This window comes from Dipodomys spectabilis, unplaced genomic scaffold (genome assembly GCF_019054845.1).
Source record: "Dipodomys spectabilis isolate Male_0828 unplaced genomic scaffold, ASM1905484v1 ptg000173l, whole genome shotgun sequence".
Classification (NCBI taxonomy): Eukaryota; Metazoa; Chordata; class Mammalia; order Rodentia; family Heteromyidae; genus Dipodomys; species Dipodomys spectabilis.
The window spans coordinates 8,153,819-8,174,457 of NW_024870850.1; the positions used below are offsets into that span (position 1 = coordinate 8,153,819).

Genomic DNA, 20,639 nt, shown 5'->3' on the forward strand with positions numbered 1-20,639 from the left:
TAGAATATGATCCTGACAAACAGCTCATTAGATTTATCAACTGATCAACCAAGATATCGCCAGATCATGGAATCCTCAACCAATGTGATAATCATTTACGGAGAAATTGAATTGCTACTAAGCTTTATTCTTAAATTGGGGATTTTTTAAATACAGAGAAAGTCTGGGTGATGAACTCACCCTATGATGACATGACCCTTAGCAAAAGATACTTCCTGCTACACTCCTTCCATGCACCTCTCATCTTCTCTCACCACCATAAAGACATTTCTGGATTCACCAATTTTGTCCCAAGAGATAACGATTCCAAGGACTCAGGAGATATTTCTCTTCCTAGGTTATGGATTTGGGTTGTTCACTGCATACTGATTAAATTTGATTATAGAAAATTGGGGCAGTCTTCATCCAATGCCACTGTGGCTTGGTGCAGGGACACACTTTTGATATGGCTGTGTCACAAGAAAGTTATAATATCTACACCACCATGTATGCTGTGGCCCACGCCCTCCACGAGGTGCTTCTTCATCACATAGAAGAGCCACCAGCACACCATGAGCAACAAAGGACATTTCTGTCCTCACAAGTAATGACTTTTATGTTAGGTGATATGTTCCAGGCATAGTGACTTTCTAGAATCTTTCATAGCAGATGGAATTAGGTAGTCTGCCTCCTTTAGTGAAAATACAAGGTACACTTGCCCTGTCATGCTCTCCATGACGTGACTTGAAGAACACAGCATCTGTGATAAGGAAGTGCTATGTCTCCTGTCCTCATCCTCACTTTGTGTGATATAAGCTCTCAACTTTTCAATAGTATAAATCCAAAATATCACTCTGGAGGAAGATGGCTGAGGAGAAGCTGGAGGCTAAATAAGGTCTTTCATAGAAAGCAGTTTTAGTGTTCCAGTGAACAGTCCTAGGCTAGAGAATCATATCAAGTGTGCCATCACAGTACAGAGAGTTTGGTCAGACAGGAAAAATCCAGGCAGCGTGGTCAAGAAGACAGATCTGAGCACTTGCCAGTAGTCACAGCGGGGTGGAAGTGGCAATGGTGGAGACAGTTACCCCGCCCACCATCTCAACAGAGACGATCCAGGACAAAGGCGCCAGACACGGTGTGTGAGCAGATTCTATTCACCAGCAGCAAGAACTGACAAGGAGCAGAAATTTTCTTCCTGCTATTCGCAGACCAGGGACAGCCCAGGAATGGAGTCTGGCATGAGTAGAAGCTAGATAACCTCAATCCTTCTCATAGAGCTGCAGTGGGAAGTTAGGTCCTCCCCAACCACTGGAGAATATCTCCATCTTTATTACTGACAAATGCCCTGCAAGAGTAGCTAGCTCCAACTCAGGCCTTGAAAGAAAACCATAGGAGCCATTCAACAGGTCACAGGAACCTGACCTGACTTGCCAGGTTCAGCTCTACTCAGAGAGAGGAAGCTCCACTTTGGGAGCAGTGACTTTCTTCACTGGGTAAACAGAGGCAGAGGTTGCCCCTCTCCACTGCAGCCTAGACAGCAGAAGGGGTAAACCACAAAGAATTGAAACTCAGTAAACATAAACCTTGAAAATGGCTCCAGGCTGGGCTCTATGTGTGTCTTAGGAGTTAGCTCCTCAGGGAAAAGCTACTGATTGCTGATAGGCCTCAACTCTACCCAGAACCTAGCCTCAGCACAGCAACTCCAACTTAGAGGAAACAGACATCTCCAGCTTTTCTGATACTCAAAGTAGAATTCCCTCCCACTGAACAAGACTGGAAGGAGGATTACAAAGTCCTGGGGGAGGCACACCTTCTTTCTGCTTGCTCTAACAAACTTAAGAAACCAATCAAGCCACAGGAAAACCAAACACCACAAGCAGACCAGAGACTCCACCAAGAGACTGGTTACAGACACAGTGGAAATAAAAGATCTCCCCCTCCACCAAAAAAAAAAATTAAAGAACTCTTTTTTCTACTTAAATTGTTAATTTTTGAAAAAGTTTGTGTTTTACTATTTTTTTTCTTTCATAATTTTTATTTCAGGTGTGTGTGTGTGGAATCTCTTTTAACCATTTAGTCCTTTCTTCTTTCTTTTTTGAGTTATTAATTGCTCTTCTGCTGATCCCCAAATATATACCTGTCATCGATTCTTAGACCTTATCCCTCATTGTCTACATATTTAATCCAGGAATTTATTACTTAATTCACAACCTCTTAGGCTTAACTTCTCTAATACTAGTATTATTTCTTTATAATTATATAATTTTTAAGTATTCCATTTATAAAATTTTTTATTTTTTCATTTTTCCTTCTTATCTCTCTCCTTCTCTCATCCTATCCCTTTCTTCAGCAATAACATTTCTTCATTGTTCCATAATTTTAAGTAAGTCAGTTTTTAAATTTAAATTTTTGTTTTTCTTATTTCTTCTTTTTTTTATCTCTCTCCTTTCATTAAGTCCTATCCATTCCCTCTCTGAGATTAGGATTTGGTTAAATTCACTCTTTCCTTTTACCTCACCACATTCCTCTAATCCTATTTTTCCTCACAATTCTCCCTAAACCTATTTAGGTCTGGTCCTCTGAATCCTTCTTTGATGTCCTTAGCCCATTAATCCATTGTTGTTTGATGATGAATAGATTGTATCTGTTGAACTAGATTGTATCTGCAGCAATTTTAATGTGTAACTACAGAACTCTGGTTGATGCTTGCCTTAAAATAGTGTTCTAGCTCAAAATTGGTATTACTTTCTTACCAAATGGACAGAACAAGCTGGAGAAAGACAAAAAAAATGGCTAGTCTGGGTATCTCAACTCCCACTCATGATAATGAGGTGACAGAACATTTAATGAAAAATCCAGAAGAGAGTTCCCAAAAAGCTCTACAAACACTAACGGTAAACATGATGAATGAAAGGTATGAAAATGTGTAGAGGATTCAGTGTGACCATGATAGGAAGCAAGGTGAGGGCAACCAAAGATTAATATGGGAACTTCATGAGCATGATAAGGTTAACCAAACATTAATATAGGAATCTCATGAGCATGAGGAAGCTAATCAAAGATTACTACAGGAATTGCATGGCAGGCTGAGAACAACCAAAGAGAAAGACAGGAATTACATGAGCAGGCTCAGAACAGTCAAAGAAAAATACACGAATTGTATGAGCATGAAGAAGCTTATCAAAGAGTAAGACAGGAATTGTGTTAGCAGGATGGGAATAGACAAAGATCAATAGAGGTATACATGGAATCCATAAACCGACCGCTTGATGCACCAGGTGAGGCCTGCACCCTAGGTTGGTTGGCCTGGTAGGGGTAGATCTGGAAGCTCCCAGAGGCAGAAGCTGCACTCCTGCACTAACAGGTGGTGAATGGCTCATGGACCAACCAGACTGGGTACTGTGATCTGGAAGTCTCTGCATATGTTCCCAGGAGGATCTGGCAATGTACTGGTAGCTTCCACCAGCCAAAAGGATAGAAGGTAGAAATTTTCTAACTGGCTTTGAGACCATCCAAAGCTAAGAATATTGCCTTGAGTTTTATGGTTTTCTTATTTTTCTTCTCTTATTTTGCCACTTCTTGCCAATATTAACTCATCCAAACTCATATTTGCCTTTTTCCCCACCCCCCAGGATTCCTTTGATAAAACAATGGTGCAGTGTGTATTCAGATTTTCTACTTTCTTATAGATATGGGTCAGATAGATAACTCTGTATGCTCTACATACATATTTTTCCCATTGTGGTTTCTTTTAAAGGACAAAAAAAAGTAGAAATTACGTTTAAATTTTCATGGCTTTGGTTAGATATTTACTTCAATGAAGAACCTATGTTACTCGATTCTTTTTTTTTTTTGTCGGTCATAAGGCTTGAACTCTGAGCCTAGGCTCTGTCCCTCAGTTCTTCAGCTTAAGGCAAGCAATCTACCACTTGAGCCACAGCACTCCTAGTTTTCTCAGTGCTTTAGTGGAGATAAGAGTCTCACGAAGTTTTTTGCCAGGGCTGGCTTTGAACCGTGATCCTCAAATCTCAACCTCCTGAGTAGCTAGGATTATGGGTTTGAGCCACTGGCTCTCAGCTATTGCTCAATTCTTTTATTATTATTATTATTGCTCAATTCTTTACACACCAAAAGGCCAATGTATGAGTGTTGTTAACTAAAAGTTGCTTTCCTTTAAATATTACCTGAAGAAAGTTACAAGTGTGATATGTAAAGTGATACAATCAGCTGCATTTTGAAAACACCAAGAGATGGTCTGAGATCCCTCAAGTTTGTTAAGTTTGGACTCCTCATGCAATGTCAGTCTACATGTGATTCTTCTGTTCTCCCTGCTTTAAAACCAAACGGGAAATATCAATTTACAACCAGTTTGTCTAAGGATTACTACTTTACATCTTTAAAAATGTCATTTTGAGATCAAATGTTTTCAAAGAGTTAATTAAACATGTAATTTTTAAAAATTCAGTAAGGAATCCAGGTGCCAGTGATCCACACCTGTAATCCTAGCTACTCAGAAGGTTGAGATCTGAGGATCAGGGTTCAAAGCCAGCCCAGGCATGAAACTCCGTAGGACTCTTATCTCCAATTAACCACCAGAAAACCAAAAGCAGTGCTGTGGCTCAAGGGATAGAGCATTCTCCTTGAGCTGAAAACTGAGGCACAGCACCTAGACCCAGAGTTCAAGTCCCATGACCAAGGGAAGTAGTAAATGAAAGTCTTGAGGAAGTGAATTGCTGAAACAAATTGGTGTCATTTGGATAAAAAATGATTTCAGAAGCAAAAACAGTCTTCAATTTTTTTTGTTGGGTTATGGGGCTTGAACTCTGGGCCTGGGCACTGTCCCCCAGCTCTTCAGCTCAAGGCTAGCACTCTACCACTTCAGTCACAGCACCACTTCCCGTCTTCAATTTTTATACCCACAAAATGTTCAAGTAAGTAGCAGATGAGTACATCTTGAGTTTCATAAAATAGAACTCATTATAAAATAATTAGCTATAAATAAGTTGATTGATTTTCCAGAAAATTAATAATAACAGACACTAATGTGGATATGGCCAAAAGAAATATTATAACACCATTGGTAATATAATATGACAAAAGATATAATTTTATATGCATATTACACACACAGGAATATTGGTGTTTGTTATGTCTATGTTTACATATGGTGAGTGTTTATCATGGCACTACTTAGAAGGTGAGTTGCAGAACCAGGCTCCATTCCAATCAACACATGAATGGAAAAAGTAAATTGAGTCACACAGACACAAGGAGTCTTGAGCATGCAATTTTATGTTAGAGTCAGGAATATGGGAGGAAGTGGAGAACATCGTGTTCAGTTAATCACTCTGGCAAATGCAGCAGTGGTATATACTGGACACCGTGTGAACAATGAAGCATACAACCTGTGGGTGGGACAGGGAGGGAAAAACTGGGTAACATTGTAAAAACAGAAATGTACTGAATACCGGATTTACATAATGGTAACTCCTCTGTACAACACATTTACAATATACACAGACAAACAGACATACAGAAAGAAAGCACTCAGATAGACAGAGGCAACACATTTCCCCAAGATTTCTTTTATTTTTGAAATGTAGGGGGAAGAAGGCATAGAGTACTAGAACAGACATCAATGACAATGAAGTAGAAATTGTTAGCTTCTCCAGCAAGGAAACCTGATACATGGATCAGGCAGAAAAGGCAAATTGCGCACCCTCAGGAGATGGAGGCCCATGGAGATGACAGAGGAAAAGGGGGAAAACAAGAAAATAAAAAGAGAGAGAAAGGGACTTGTGCTGAGCCAGGACCACAGCGGATGTGGAAGTGACCACAGAGTCTGGGGAACTTCTCACTGTGCTAGGGAAGTGTGACCAGGATGGTACAGGAAGTGACCTCCATGGATGAGGAAGTGATCTCAGATTGTGGGGTCCTTTGCTGACTCCCAGTCAGGTGATTGACAGGTGACTACTGGTTTCAGGCAAGTGAAGATGAAGTGGGGAGGGCCTGTTCTCTTGGGCAGACTGAACAAAAATAGTTAGAGTAATAGATAAGGAGAATGGGATAAAAGTTTGTCCTCTGAGCCAGCCACAGCTGGCTCATACCGATAATCCTGGGTCTAGAAGCAACAAAGATTTCTACCTCAGAACCCAAGTCAGGTTGGCCCCAGCACTGATGCTCTTGCAAGGTCTTGCTGGCTACCAACACCAAATAGCATTTGCATCCTTACTTTTCCAATTTACATTTGCCAAGACCTTCCTCATAAATATATGCCGCCAATTCACAGAACCAGCCACCATGGTGAAATCTGTGCAGAGCAGGAACCTATGTTGTGACCGTGGTTTCACTTCTAGTATGAGGAACTAATAGAGAAGACAGGTAGGGAGACATGGACAGAGCTGGCACCACGCAGCTGTCCAAGTGGGAACAAGAATTCCCGGGGCACTCAGGACATGATGGGGACACAGCAGAGCAAGACCCATTCATACACCCACAGCTACCAGGATCCTCAGTGTGTAGGCCTGCTATGTTCCCAGAAAGTCATAGATCATAGAACATCTCTGTCTAACCATGGACTGCCAATATATTGATAGGTGCAGTCTGATGGTCAACAACATGCAAGCACTGAAGTAGTTCAAGATTCAGAGTGCAAAGGTCTAATTGGATAAGTGCATTGACCTTGAAGCATTGATCTGTAATGGTAGAATTCCAGGACACTGTTGGTAACACCTGCAGCAGTAAATAAATATATTGAGCTCTTCTGGATTCTTATGCATGTGCAGTTGGTATAAAAACCTGAATGGGTCATTTCACCAAACTTCTGCGTCTCCCTTTTCCCTAGGTTGTGAGCCTGCCCATCCTCATCTTTGATAGTGCTCCAATAACTTTGACTGCGCCTTTGCTGGCCATGGCGTTCTATGATCATTTGAACTTCACATGGCATCCACTGCTGCCATCCATTCCCATCATCCCTAGTGACCCTTGATTGGTTGTGCTTTTTTTGCTTTCAACTTTTTGCTTTCACACAAGTTTGTGAACAACTCAACAAGAGAGGAATCCATCCCTGGAGTTTCATTATCTACAGTCTTGGATGAAATCATGGTCCTAAGAGTGTGGAGAGGAAGATGGTACACATGTTTTCTAACTTCTGTTTTGACCTTGAATCTGGGCCCCAGATGCAGAGCCAGAGGGCAGAACAGGCTCTGTATTCCTCTAGGACAGTGGAGGCCATCCAGGAAACAAGAAGCCACAAAAACTTAAGATCCATTTAGACACCCACCTGACGCTGCAGGCACAGTCTACATCCAGAATCACAGCTCCATGTCAAATCAGCAACAATGTTCCCTGTGGCTCTGACACTGCTTCTCCTCCAGCATCCTCTCCTGATCACTTTCTCTGAAGATGGCAGACACAATTGCACAGAGAAATCTGTGGCGTGCAGCAGGGGAGATATGGTCATTGCTGGGTTTTACCCCCTCTATTCTTGGGAATTGGTCGTTCAAGGCTGGAATGACCCTACCCTGCAGCAACAGAACATTCAGTAAGTAATTTCTTGGATTTTCTTAAATTTTGAATTTTCTCATTGTGTTACAGTCAGATGTGGGGGAAGTTTGCACACAATCATTGATGTGCTCTGCATCTTCTACACTGCCCTCACTACAACAGCTCTACTTCATTTCAGGTGTTCCCAATGAATATTTTCTTTCTTTGAAGGGTACAGAGGTTTCTGTCTGTCTTCACTCTCCTCCCCTTTCCAGAGATGTCCAGCCCACCCCACCATCACTGTGACTCCTCCACTCATCACTGTTACTCAGGGTCACTGGGGTGACCAAGAGTCCATACAAAGACATTAAAGTGCAATTTCCCCATCCATAGGGCAAAGGCCAGGTAATCTTCAATCCATTCTGTTCTTTATACTTCTTAAAACAGGACCAGTGTTTGGACCTCCTTCAGGGCAATGTTTCTTAGGATAGACATGCAGTTTCTGCTTCTGGGGTTATTTCATGTCAGCAAAGCTTTGTAAATGGGGAGCTGTGGGAAGATCAGTAATAAGAGATGCATGACACATTTGATTTTTTCCCCTTAACTAATGCAAGTAAGCTTCTGTCCTGCTATCCATGTCTTGGCCTGTCTCCTATGTCATTCCCAGAAACTGTGTTTCCATTCCTTGTTCTCCAACATTTTTCCAAGCTTATTTATTTTTCCCTGCTCATAACTTCCTAAACTAGATTTGAATGTTTTTTTCATATATATTAACAGTAATGGGTCTTGATCTCAAGGCTTGGATGCTGTCCCTGTGCTATTCAGCTTAAGACAAGTGCTCGATTGCTTGCGGCACAGTGCCATTTCCAATTTTCTAGTGGTCTATTGTTGATAAGAGTCTCATGGACTCTTCTGCCCTGGCTGGCTTTGAACCCTGATCCTCAGATCTCAGCCCCCTGAGTAGACAGGATGACATGCATGAGCAAAGGTGCCTAGCTTTTTCATATGTTTTATACACACTTTCATTCATGCATTTGACCCAGGTGAGCTCACTACTTTCAGATCTATAGAATTCTCTGTGAACTAAGGAAATCATGGATGAATCTTCTCAGACAAGTTGTGTGAAAACACCCTGTATGGGGTTTGTTCAGGAGAGGAATACTTTATTCCATGAGAGATTTATGAGAGATACTGAAGCCAAATTAATGTGGTGAGGAAGTGAGTGAGAAAGATGTGGCTTATGTGTAAAGCCAGCATTAGAAACATACCCCATGGGAGGTGGCAGACATCAGAGCTATCCTCTTCTCTGTCCATTCTCTAATTGAGCTGTGTGTGTGTGTGTGTGTGTGTGTGTGTGTGTGTGTGCATGTTCACACACACTCTGGTACTCAGGCATCATCTCAAGTCCTGATGGCTGTCCCTTGGCATTTTTTCTGTCATGGCTGGCACTCTAACACTTGACCTACAGCTCTGCACCAGTTTCTGTGGAGTTGTTTGCACATAAAATGTGTCACAGACGTTCCTGCCCAAAGTGACTACAAAACATAATTCTCCTATATCATCTTCCTTAGTAGTTATAATTGCAGGCCTGAGCCACCAGTTCCCAATTCATATTTAGTATTACTGACATTCAAGATGTCAAGCCTCAGTTACATTGCACACAATGACATCAGCAAACATCCATGAGAGTAGAGATTCTCTCTATGAGAATTTCCCTAAAATGATTATATTGAATGCTAGGAAAACTCATCGTTCTGGAACATTCTTGATTCATATTGACATGTGATATCATCTGGCCTTTGAAATGTCTCCGAATTATACCAGTCTGACTGGTCTGGCTTTGTGCCTGTCTTTCCAGAAATTCCAGGCAGGCTTCACTGTTCCTGAGTCTGTAGTGACTTCCACAATGTCAACACTAGAGGGAGCTCAAGGCCTATGAGAAGTCAGCTGTGAGGCAATAAACCACTTCAGTACCAGAGAAAACCAAAGGCAATTTTAGTCACAAGTACTCTGTGGTTCTAAAAACCTCATGAGAACCCCAATGACTCATGGGTCCAAATATGCCTTCTCCTGGGTGCACAGGGGGACCATATGCCTCATCCACAGGGAATGGCCTTGTGCATGGATTCTGCCTAGTAATAGAAAGATCTGTGTGCTGGAACAGGCATTAGACACAGCTGTGGCCCCCGAACTCTATTACACCTGGAATACCAAACAGCAGGGTCGCCAAAGCAGATGAAGGTTAATGAAGTTTCCCTCTAAAAGTAGGGACTCTTCTCTTGGGATCCTGGACTCTGATCGCAGAAGAAGAAATTCTAGACAAGTCACAACAGGAAGAAAATGTGGCAGAGCTTTCCTGAGTAAGGAAGCAAACAAACAAGCAAGTAGACAAACAGGAAGCAGAAAGGCAAAGACACAATCTAACTGAGGAGAGACACACAGCTCTTGGGCTGCCAGGGGTATCCAGATGGTAAAGGCAGGACGTCTGACTTCAAAGTTACACAAACATAGGTTTGTCATCTTTGCTCTAATCACTCCTGGTGTTACACTTTCTGAGTTTCTGTATGTTTTGGCCACTCTTTCCAGATGATTATCCTTGAGGGAAGGAAGGTGTGCTGTTGTCTATATTTGGCATAGGATGTTGCATAAGTTTTGGGGGAGTGTTTAGGAGGGAAGGCATTTGCCCTACAAGACAACTGCTAATTCATATGATGAGAAATGCATCTCTCAGGAAGCAATGCAACCTGTTGCCTCTCTTTAAAGTAAAGATAGTTGCCCTGTGTTTCTAAATCACATGTTTCTGAGTTGCCTTCTCTAGGACTCATTTTTTCCTTAATTTATCCACATTCTTTTTGTGCTCAATGACTTTGGTCCCTTAATCTTAAGTTATGTAGATGGATGAATAGCTCTCTGTTTGCTGTGAGCTTCCCATACCTCATTTTTTGCTAATCTATTCTACTCCATTTCCCCTTAAATGACTTCATTCCCTTAGTAAAAAGGGAAGTAGATGGACAAACTTTAAGCTTGAGTTTTTTAATTCCTGGCATGCATTAACCAGTCCTCATTTTCTTTAGTCTATCCTGCTTGAGTACATCATCCTCAGTCTACTGATATCAAGACCAATAAAGTGCTGGGTGAGTACTAAGATTGACTCAGGTTGGATGTGGTAGAGGTGTGCTCATGAGCCAAGATGCCCACAACCATACACAATTAGTTATAGCTGATATAGAATTCAGATTGTCTGGTGGTAGATGACTTTCTCAGGTATTGAGGTGATAACAGAGTCTGCCAGAGGCTGTCCTGGCTATATGGTCATGGCACAGTTCTAGTGCTATTATCTAGCCCACACTAAGCTGTGGGGCAATATCACCATCTTACTTCCCTGTCTTACCTATTATAATTGGGATGGAAAACCATGCAATGCTACAGCACCATGGTAAGGTTTGTAAAGGAAGCCACGGGCCGGGCACGGGTGGCTGATGCCTAGAATTCTTGCTACTTAGGAGGCTGAGATCTGAGGACTTGGGTTCAACGCCAGCCCAGGCAGAAAAGTCTGTGAGACTTTTATCTCCAGTAAAATAAAAGATAGCCAAAAGTGGCGCTGTGCCTCAAGTGCTAGAGAGCTAGTCTTAAGCTGAAAATTTTACGGTGAGATCCCAGGCATAGAGTTCAAGCCCCACAACCAACCACAAAAAAAAGTAAGCCACAGGACCATCTTGGTGAACAGCACTATCTACTCAGGCTATCTAGCATCACAAGGATAAGCAAGAAGACGGGTGTCAGCCTACTCCACCCATGGTGGAAACTGATGCAAATGGCATTTGGTTCTGCCTCAGCGACCTTCCAAAACCTCCTGAAAGATTCTAATGGAAGCTGTGGGGCTAGCACCAAACAGTGCCTCTAGTTTATTCTGGATAATTGGTCCAACAATGACATGCCTGACAAAGGGTTCTAAGAAAAACTCTGACCCAATCTTCTGCCCTGCTCACTATAAGGTTGTATCCCATACTTGCTGTCGTTCAAGAGATTGGAGGAGAGAGGTTGTGGCAGTGTCTTCCTTCTCTGTCCTAAACCAGTACCAGAGGCACATTCTAAAGGTCTGGACACAAGAGTAGAAACTATAAGCACATCCCCATCACTGGTCTCAGTGTATAGGGATGGTGCTGAGATTTAACTTTAATTCTCTCCCTCCCTGCAATGTTAGAGGATTTCTGTCCATAATGAGGTATAATGCTATTGATGGGGAGGAACATGGAAATGGCTTCTTCCCCCTTTTCTCACACATCCTTTTCTGTTGTTTGTTCTACTAGAGAAGTATCCTCCAGTCCACACTCCCTGACTCTCATCTGTTCTTTGTTGGGTGAGGCAATCTTCATGTTCTAGCTTCCTGGGCTGCCATATTGCTCTGCTTCAGAGGAATCCCCTTGAATGATGACATTCTCTGAGTCAGCTTAGTGTGCCTCTACCACATCAAATGAATTTTGTACTTCTGTGATTTCTTTACTTTCCTCACAAGGCAAGATTCACGTCTTTGCAGAAGGATGCACCATTGGCAAATGTGTGGCAAGCGAGCACAGACACAAAACAGCCTGCTTTCCTATTTACTCCTAACACAGCAGGCCCTGCCTCTCTGTTCATACTGGTTAAACTCAGGTGGACAATCTGCTCCCAATTGGAATTGTATTTCTTAAGAGTTTTTTCCAAATGCACAGCTAATTTAAGGTACTAAATGATTTGGGATGTGAGCTGGGCCTGCTACTATGTCACTACAGACAGTAGTGTTTTTCACTTATCCATATGGGGGAGAGAGGAGAAGTCAGCTTTCTCATTCCCCCCACTCTCTGTCTCCCTCTCTCTCTCTGCAATCTCAGAAGAATAGTCATCTCATGTATGCTGATCAAGGCCTGTTCAGGAACTCTCCCAATTCTAAGAACTTTTCTTAGACTCCAAATTAGAATGCCACCTGGTTGGATCTATACATATTACTGTGTGTAGAAATCAACATTTGATTCAACAAAGTCATGAGATTTGCAGTTAATCATTTGTAATACTTGTATACCTACCCAAATTTTGTGATTTCTGTGCAGGATCAACTTAAAGAAATACCAATTGCTTCTCACCCTGGTGCTGGCTGTGGAGGAGATCAACAAGAATCCCCATCTGCTACCCAACATGACTCTGGGGTTTGAGATCTATACTGCACATTACTCAGGTACTGATCTGTTAGAGGATCCACTCACCTGGCTGTCTGGGAAGAATAAAAACATCCCTAATTACACCTGCAGAAGAGACAGCAAAGCTATAGCGGCACTCACAGGAACCTCAAGCACATTCTTCTCAATAGGGACACTGCTGGACCTCTACAAACTTCCACAGGTGAGGCTGGGAGGGGTGGCCAGATGTGAAGCCATATCCACAGTGACTCTGCCCTCAACAGGCTGAAGAGGAAGTGGTATCACAAACCCTTACAAATGCATAATCTCACAGGGAGAAACCTCCAAAAGTGGGTGGGACATACACATTTTCATTACTTCAAATAAAAGGAGGGGTGTTGAGAGGAAAGGATGACCCAAAACTCTGAGCCTTATCTGTACATGTCTACAAAGACTTCAGAACATGGGAGATGACTTTGCAAATGGGATAAGCAAACTTTTGTTCCCACCACTGTACTTCCAGTTGTTGTGTCTTTCACATCAGGACTGAGATTTGCCTATGACCATCCTCTTCCTGATGTTGTTTCCATTTGTTCCTTGTAGTTCACCTTTGGGACTTTTGATCCTCTCCTGAGTGACCATGGAAAGTTTGGTACTGTCTATCAGATGGCTGCCAAGGACTCAGGTCTAGCCCTGGCCATGGTCTCCTTGATGCTTCATTTTAGCTGGAACTGGGTGGGACTATTCATCACTGAAGAAAACTATGGAATGTGGTTCCTCTCAGAATTGAGGGAAGAGATGGGCAAGAGAAGAGTCTGCTTTGCCTTTGAGTACATGGTACCTTACAGTGTCCTTTCAGATATATCAGCTGATCTATCCATGCAGCGCCAGCTAATGGACTTATCAACCAATGTGATTATCCTTTATGGGGACAGTAAATTTCTACTAGGCTTCATTCTTAAATTTAGGCACTTTTTAATTACAGGCAAAGTCTGGGTCCTGAACTCACCCTATGATGATGTGACTATTGCTAAAAGACATTTTCTGATTGACTCTTTCCATGCACCTCTTATCTTCTCTCACCATCATAGAAACACTGCTGGGTTCACCAATTTTATTCTGACAGAGACCTTCTCCAAGAACTCAGCAAATAACTCCCTTCCCAGGTCATGGATTCAGTCTGTTTATAGCCTACTGATCAAGTCTGACTGCAGAGACTTAGGGCACTGCTCATACAATGCCACACTGCATTGGTTGCTGAGGCACATTTTTGACATGACCATGTCAGATGAGAGTTACAACATCTACAATACTGTGTATGCTGTGGCCCATGCCCTCCACCAGATGTTTCTTCATTACATGGAAGAGCCAAGAGTGCACAATGGGCAACCCAGGACATTTCTCTCTTCACAGGTAATGGCTTTGCTTTTGGGTGCCCTACTCTAGGCATGCAGAACTTCTATATAAGCTTTCATAGCAGATGCAACTAGGTTGTCTGGCACCATTTTGGCAAATACAAGAGAGTCTGTTGTGCTCTCCATGAAGTGACAGTAGAGCTGTGACGACAATGTTCTTGAAGAACCCTGCATCCGTGACAAGGAACTGCTGTGTCTTCTGTCCCCATCCTCACTATGTTTGGAAAAAGCCGTCCCCTTTCCAATAGGATATATTCAAATTTTCCTTGTACCTTTTTAATAATAACAGATTAAGGGTGACTAGTTTTTTTTTATTGTGAAAATACTGTACAGAGGGGTGACAATTACATGGGCAAGATAATGAGTACATTTCTTACCAAGCATTGTAGTCTCCTCCTTTGTTTCCCCTTCCCATTCCTTCCAATTCTCCCCCCGAAATCAGTAACCAATCTTCCCCCCACCCCAAACCAAAGCTGTGAAGTTCGTTTTTGACATACTGACTTCTACATCCCATTTTTGCAATTGGTCCACCTGTATCCCTATTTAAACGATTTATTTTTCCCCTTTCCCTCCACAATTTATACCCATATCAAATACAGTGAAAGCAGAGGTTATAATGTGGGGGAGGGACATACAAAGCAACAAAGAAATAAACTTATAAATGTGTTAGAATCAATCACATGAAATAAAAAACATTTGAATTCATATCTTAGGGTTCATTTCCCTAACATCACCTTATGTGACCTTTTCTGCTTGACTCAGACATATACTAGATATTGCAATAAGGGAAACAATGGGAACTATGTTTCTTTGGACCTGGCTTACTTCACTTAATATAAGTTTTTTCCAAGCCTTTCCATTTCCTAACAAATTGGGCAATGTCATTTTTTCTGATGGAGGCATAGAGTTCCATTTTGTACATATAACACTTTTTCTTGATCCATTCATCTACTGAGGGGCATCTGGGTTGGTTCCACATCTTAGCTATAATAAATAATGCTGCTATAATCATAGTCATTCTAGTAGCTTTATTGTGGTCTTGTTTGTAAACATTTGGGTTAATGCCCAAAAGTGGGATTGCTGGATCATAGGGGAGCTCTATGTGGAGTCTTTTGACGAACCTCCATACTACTTTCCAAAATGGTTGAACATGTTCACACTTCCACCAACAATGCAGTAAGGTTCTCTTCTGTCCACATTCTCTCCAGCATCTGTTGTTACTAGAGTTCTTGATTTTAGCCATTCTAACTGTATTGAGGTGGTTATCACAATGTTGTTTTGATTTGCATTTCTTTTAGGGATAGGGAGGTTGAGCATTTCTTCATGTGTCTGTTGGCCATCCCTCTTTCCTCTTCAGAGAAGTTTCTCTTTAAGTCTTTATCCCAATTATTTATTGGGAAGTTGTTTCTTTGAGGATTTGTTGTTGGGGCATTTAATTTTTTGAGTTCCAAGTGTATTTTAGATATGAGACCCTTGTCTATTGTATGGCTAGTGAAGATCGCCTCTAAGAGTGACTAGTTCTTGAAAACCTAATATTGCCTAGACACAAGTGGCTCACACCTGTGGCTCACTCATGACTACAATTAATCACCAAAAAGCCAGAGGGGGAGCAGTGGCTCAATGGACAGACTGATTACTTTGAAAAGAAAAAAAATGTTTGAGTGCCTTAGCTGTGAGGTCACACCACAGGGCAGGCATACACACACACACACACACACACACACACACACACACACAGAGTGAACTAAGTCTTGCTTAAGGTAATGTTTCATAGTTGTCAAAAATATTCCATGATTCTACTTAGTTTATTATTTACCTATATTTCAGACTGATTCTCTTATCAGAATCACAAAACAAGTGATTGGAATGCACTTTAGAGAGTCTGTTGGGGTCTATCATATGATAATTCATTATTTTGTTGGATGTGGCCAGAGTTTCATTCCCTTGAAATTGAGTTTCTGCATCCTATCCTGGATAGCCAAGTTTTAGAACTTGGTAACACTTTAGTCTGCTGTGGGCCTGCATTTGATACAGTTGGTTGGATTCCTGTGGGGTATGTGAATCAGGGGATGGGAATGAAGAGTAATCCATTGTTCTGGGGTTCTGTGATAACACTGGGAAGCACTTCACCATACTATTATGTGTCCCTTTTAGCTGCATCCCTTTTTGAAGAAGATGCAATTTACCAATCCTGTTGGAGACCAAGTGGTTTTGAAAGAGGAAAGGAAATTAGAAGGAGAGTATGACATTAAGAGCTTTTGGAATTTTCCAGAAGGTCTGGGACAAAAGGTGAAAGTTGGCAAGTTTTCTCCATCTAGGCCACATGGACAACAACTGGTTTTGTTTGAAAATCTGATAGAGTGGCCCGTAGGAATTACCAAGGTGAGTCAATTCTACTTTTGTTACTCTCTCTTTTTAAAAAAATGTATTGTTATTAGGAAGTAGTTGTAGAAGGAGCTTACAATTCCCTAAGTCAGGTTATGATCACAATGCTTGTAGGCAATGTCACCACATCCTTATTTCTCCCCCAGGGTCAGTCATTTCTAACCATAATGGCATGATCTATGTATAAATGAGCAGTAAGCTTATCCTGTTTTAAAGTTTGTTCAATAAAACTATGGCTCAGTGGTGTACATTTCAAAACTTTCTGTTTCTGGAAGTTTCATACTAACTGATTCATGGAGGGAACATGTGAACATATCATGACCAATATGTTGTTCTATGTTTGCATAATGAGTATCATAAATTAAATGACACCTGTGAATCATCATTCCAGCACTGTGACAAAATATCTGAGGGAATCAAATGAGAAGGCAGAAGGGCTTGCTTTGCTTCTGCCTGGAGATTTCAGACCATGGTTGGATAGATTGTTGCTTCTTAGTCTAGTGAGACAGGACGTAATGAAAGGAGCATCTGCCAGTAAAATTCACCCACTTCATGACAGCTAGGAAGCCAAGAGAGATGTGAATGGCCCTGGGTACATCAGCACTTCCACAGCAATTAGCCATGCTTTAGAGTGTGGGTTTGAAATTTCCCTGAGTGATTTTCCTCTCACGCTCTTATTCATCTGTAACCAGATCACCTGAATTCAAGAATAGGATGCAGAATTAACTCCCATTTCCTAATTTCCTAGAATTAACATCCAACACTTCAAGGCTCCATGACTTCCCGATAGTATGAGTGCTGGGTGTTGAGGCCCAACATATTCTTCAGCTCATGTCAGATGAAACTGTAAGAAGGTTCAGTAAATTCATTTGCTGTGTGCATATAAAGATTATGTGTTTTGATTATCAATTCCCCTAAATCACTGGAGTGTCTCAGATGTCAGGTAAAAGGATAAATGGTCACTAACTTTCATCTGAATATTCTCAGACTCCCCGGTCTGTGTGCAGTGAGAGCTGTGGTCCTGGATTCAGGAAGGCTTCTCTGGAGGGAAATGCTACCTGTTGCTTTGATTGCATTCCTTGCCCAGAGAATGAGATTTCTAATGTGACAGGTGAGTCTGTTAGTTAGAGAAATTCCACATCTCTCCTTCCTAACTTTCAGTCCAGGCAAGCCAGTGAAGTGATCTACAGTAACATGGCAAGAACACACATGCACCTTCATGCAGAGTTCCAGGGCTACCGTTAACCATACTTCTCCTTAGAAGAAACACCCATTAAACCCCTCCATTAAGTCTCTGATTGTATTTTCTAATCTATTACAGGCTTCATCTTGAGAATACCCATGTTCCCCTCTCCTCAATCTCATTTTTTGTATTTAAAGAAAATGTTTACCCATGGTTTCCATTATTTGTAATAACTACTATATGACTAGGACAAGCAGAAAAGGTCAAAAGCTTTATATATGACCATATAAGTTGATGTTAAGTGAAATGAACGCCAAGATAGGAACACAAGTGGTTTTTTCTTTCTTTTTTAAAGTATTTATAATGACCATGTGATTTTTTTGTTTCTTTGGTATGTTCCACCCCCATGGTATAACCTCTGTTTTCAATGTATTGGATTCTGGTGCCCTGCATCGTTATATACATTTTCCTAGTTTGGGGAGGGCGTGTATATACATTTTCCTAGTTTGGGGAGGGCGAGGGAAAAAAACTGCTTAAATAGGGATACAGGTTGACCCATTTTAACTAGGAGACATACAAGACACTATATTGAAAAAGAACTGTACAACTTTGGCATTGTTGGGGGAGTACTTGGGGCGATGGACAAGGCAGAGATGGTAAGGGAAAAACAAAGGAGGAAGCAACAGTGCTAGAGAATAAATGTACACTTTACCTTACTCATGTAAGTGTAACTACTCTGTACAGTATTTTTACAATAAAAAACATAAAAAACAAAAAAGGGGAAACAATACTCGATAACAAAAGTACTCATTTCCTTAATCATGTAACTGTAACCACTTGTACAGTATCTTTAAAATAAAAACATATATTTAGTAAACAAGGGAGAAATGGAGAAAATAAGAGCTAAAGAGGGAAAAAAAAAGAAAATATCAAGGACCAGTTGTTGATCTTTGAAATGATATGCAAATCATCATGGAACTCTGGGTCTAACACAGCCTTTCATTTCTGATTGCCTATTGCTCCTCATTTCTAATTAAATTTTATTTTCTATTTAGCTTGCACTAGTATTACAAGGGGCTTTGTTATGATCACTCCATGTCTGACACTGGCACTAGGCTGACTAGCAATTCTTCAAATATAAAAGATTCAGAAGTAGTTTATCATCTGCATTTCATTTCTCTTCTCCCTCCTCCAGCTGATCTTTCCCAGACTTTATCTTATCAGTGGAGGAGCACTGTTCTTGACACAGATCAAATGCTCAAGAAGTTTTTGTTTGGTGTAATGAGGAGATTGAGGTTTGGATTAGGCCCTCTTGTACAAAGTGAAGTGGTTGGGCTGATTCTCTATTCTCCATTGTGTCTTGAATGAGTAGCAGAGAGCCAGAGTTGTATGACCTGTCAAGAATGCAGCACATAATTCTGGTAATTATATATTACACCTGTAATCCAAGAGATTCAGGCAGTTGAGATTTGAGGAGGGAGCTTCGAAGTAATGATGTACAGGAAACTCAGTAAGATTCTTTCTCACCATTAAGCACCCAAAAAGCTGTAATTGGAGCTGTGGCTCAAGTGGTAGAGTGGTAGTTTTGAGCATGAATACTCTGGAAAACATCCCATGGCCAGAGTTCAAGCACTGGAGGAAAGAAAGACAGATGGAAGGAAAGAAGGAGCTAGAGAAGGAAGAAGTCAAGGAGGGAGGGAGCGATGGAGGGAGAGAGGAAAGGAAAGAAGGAAGGAAGGAAAGAAAGAAAAAGAAGGAAAGGAAGGAAGGAACGAAGAAAGAAAGAGAAAAACAAAAACGGAAAGGGAGGAGGGAAAGAAGAAGAAATGTGAGAGAGAGATTTGATGTGAAAGCATTTTGATATAGAGAATTACTCTATTGGTACTGAACTCAATACAGGTCAACTGGTGAATCAGGGAAAATGAGCTAGCTACTTGAATGAAGGGGGTTGACTGGAAAGACAAATACTGAACACAAACTAATAGTGATTCTCACACCTCACCAGACATGGAGCAGTGTGTCAGATGTGCAGATCATCAGTTTGCCAACATCCAGAGGAATCACTGCCTGAGGAAAACTGAGGGCTTCCTGGCTTATGAAGACCCCTTGGGTATGGCTCTGGCTTGCACAGCTCTTTGCTGCTCTGCACTCACAGCTGCTGTTCTTGGGGTGTTTATCAAGCACCAAGACACCCCCATTGTCAAGGCCAATAACTGGGCCCTCAGCTACATCCTGCTCGTCTCCCTCATCTGCTGCTTCCTCTGCTCCTTACTCTTCCTTGGCCGTCCCCAAACAGCCTCCTGCATCCTGCAGCACACCACATTCGCAGTGGTCTTCACTGTGGCTGTCTCCACAGTCCTGGCCAAGACCATCACTGTGGTTCTGGCCTTCACGCTCACTGCTCCAGGGGGAAGCACGAGGCAGTGGCTGCTCTTCTGGGTTCCTAACCTCCTCATCCCCATCTGCACTCTCATCCAGGTGACCCTCTGTGGCCTCTGGCTGAAAATCTCGCCTTTGTGGACAAAGATGCACAATCTGAACATGGCTACATCATCATCCTATGTAACATGGGCTCTCTCAATGCCTTCTACTGTGTCCTGGGATACCTTGGCTCTCTGGCCCTGGCCAGCTTCACTGTGGCTTTTCTGGCCAGAAACCTGCCTGACACCTTCAATGAGGCCAAGTTCCTGACCTTCAGCATGCTGGTGTTCTGCAGTGTGTGGCTTACCTTCCTGCCTGTCTACCACAGCACCAAGGGGAAGGCCATGGTGGCCGTGGAGGTCTTCTCCATTTTGGCCTCCAGTGCAGGTCTCCTAGGCTGCATCTTTGCCCCCAAGTGCTACATCATCCTCATAAGACCTGAGAGAAATTCTTTCTCCAGGTTCAGGGAGAGATCAGGTTCTGGAAGAAACAAACCTTAAGATAAACATAGATGTTGCATAGAATGTTTAGAGGCTCTGAGACCAATCTGTATCACATCTTAGTTTAATGTGAGGACTTCTTTGAACAAACAAGTTACTCTTATTCATTTCTCTGGTT

At 41.9% G+C, this 20,639-nt stretch overlaps 1 pseudogene; it reads left to right on the forward strand.

The window, feature by feature from the left end:
• Positions 1-7,319: 7,319 nt before the first annotated feature.
• Positions 7,320-20,521, forward strand: LOC122119598 (annotated as a pseudogene).
• The last annotated feature ends 118 nt before the right edge of the window (positions 20,522-20,639 follow it).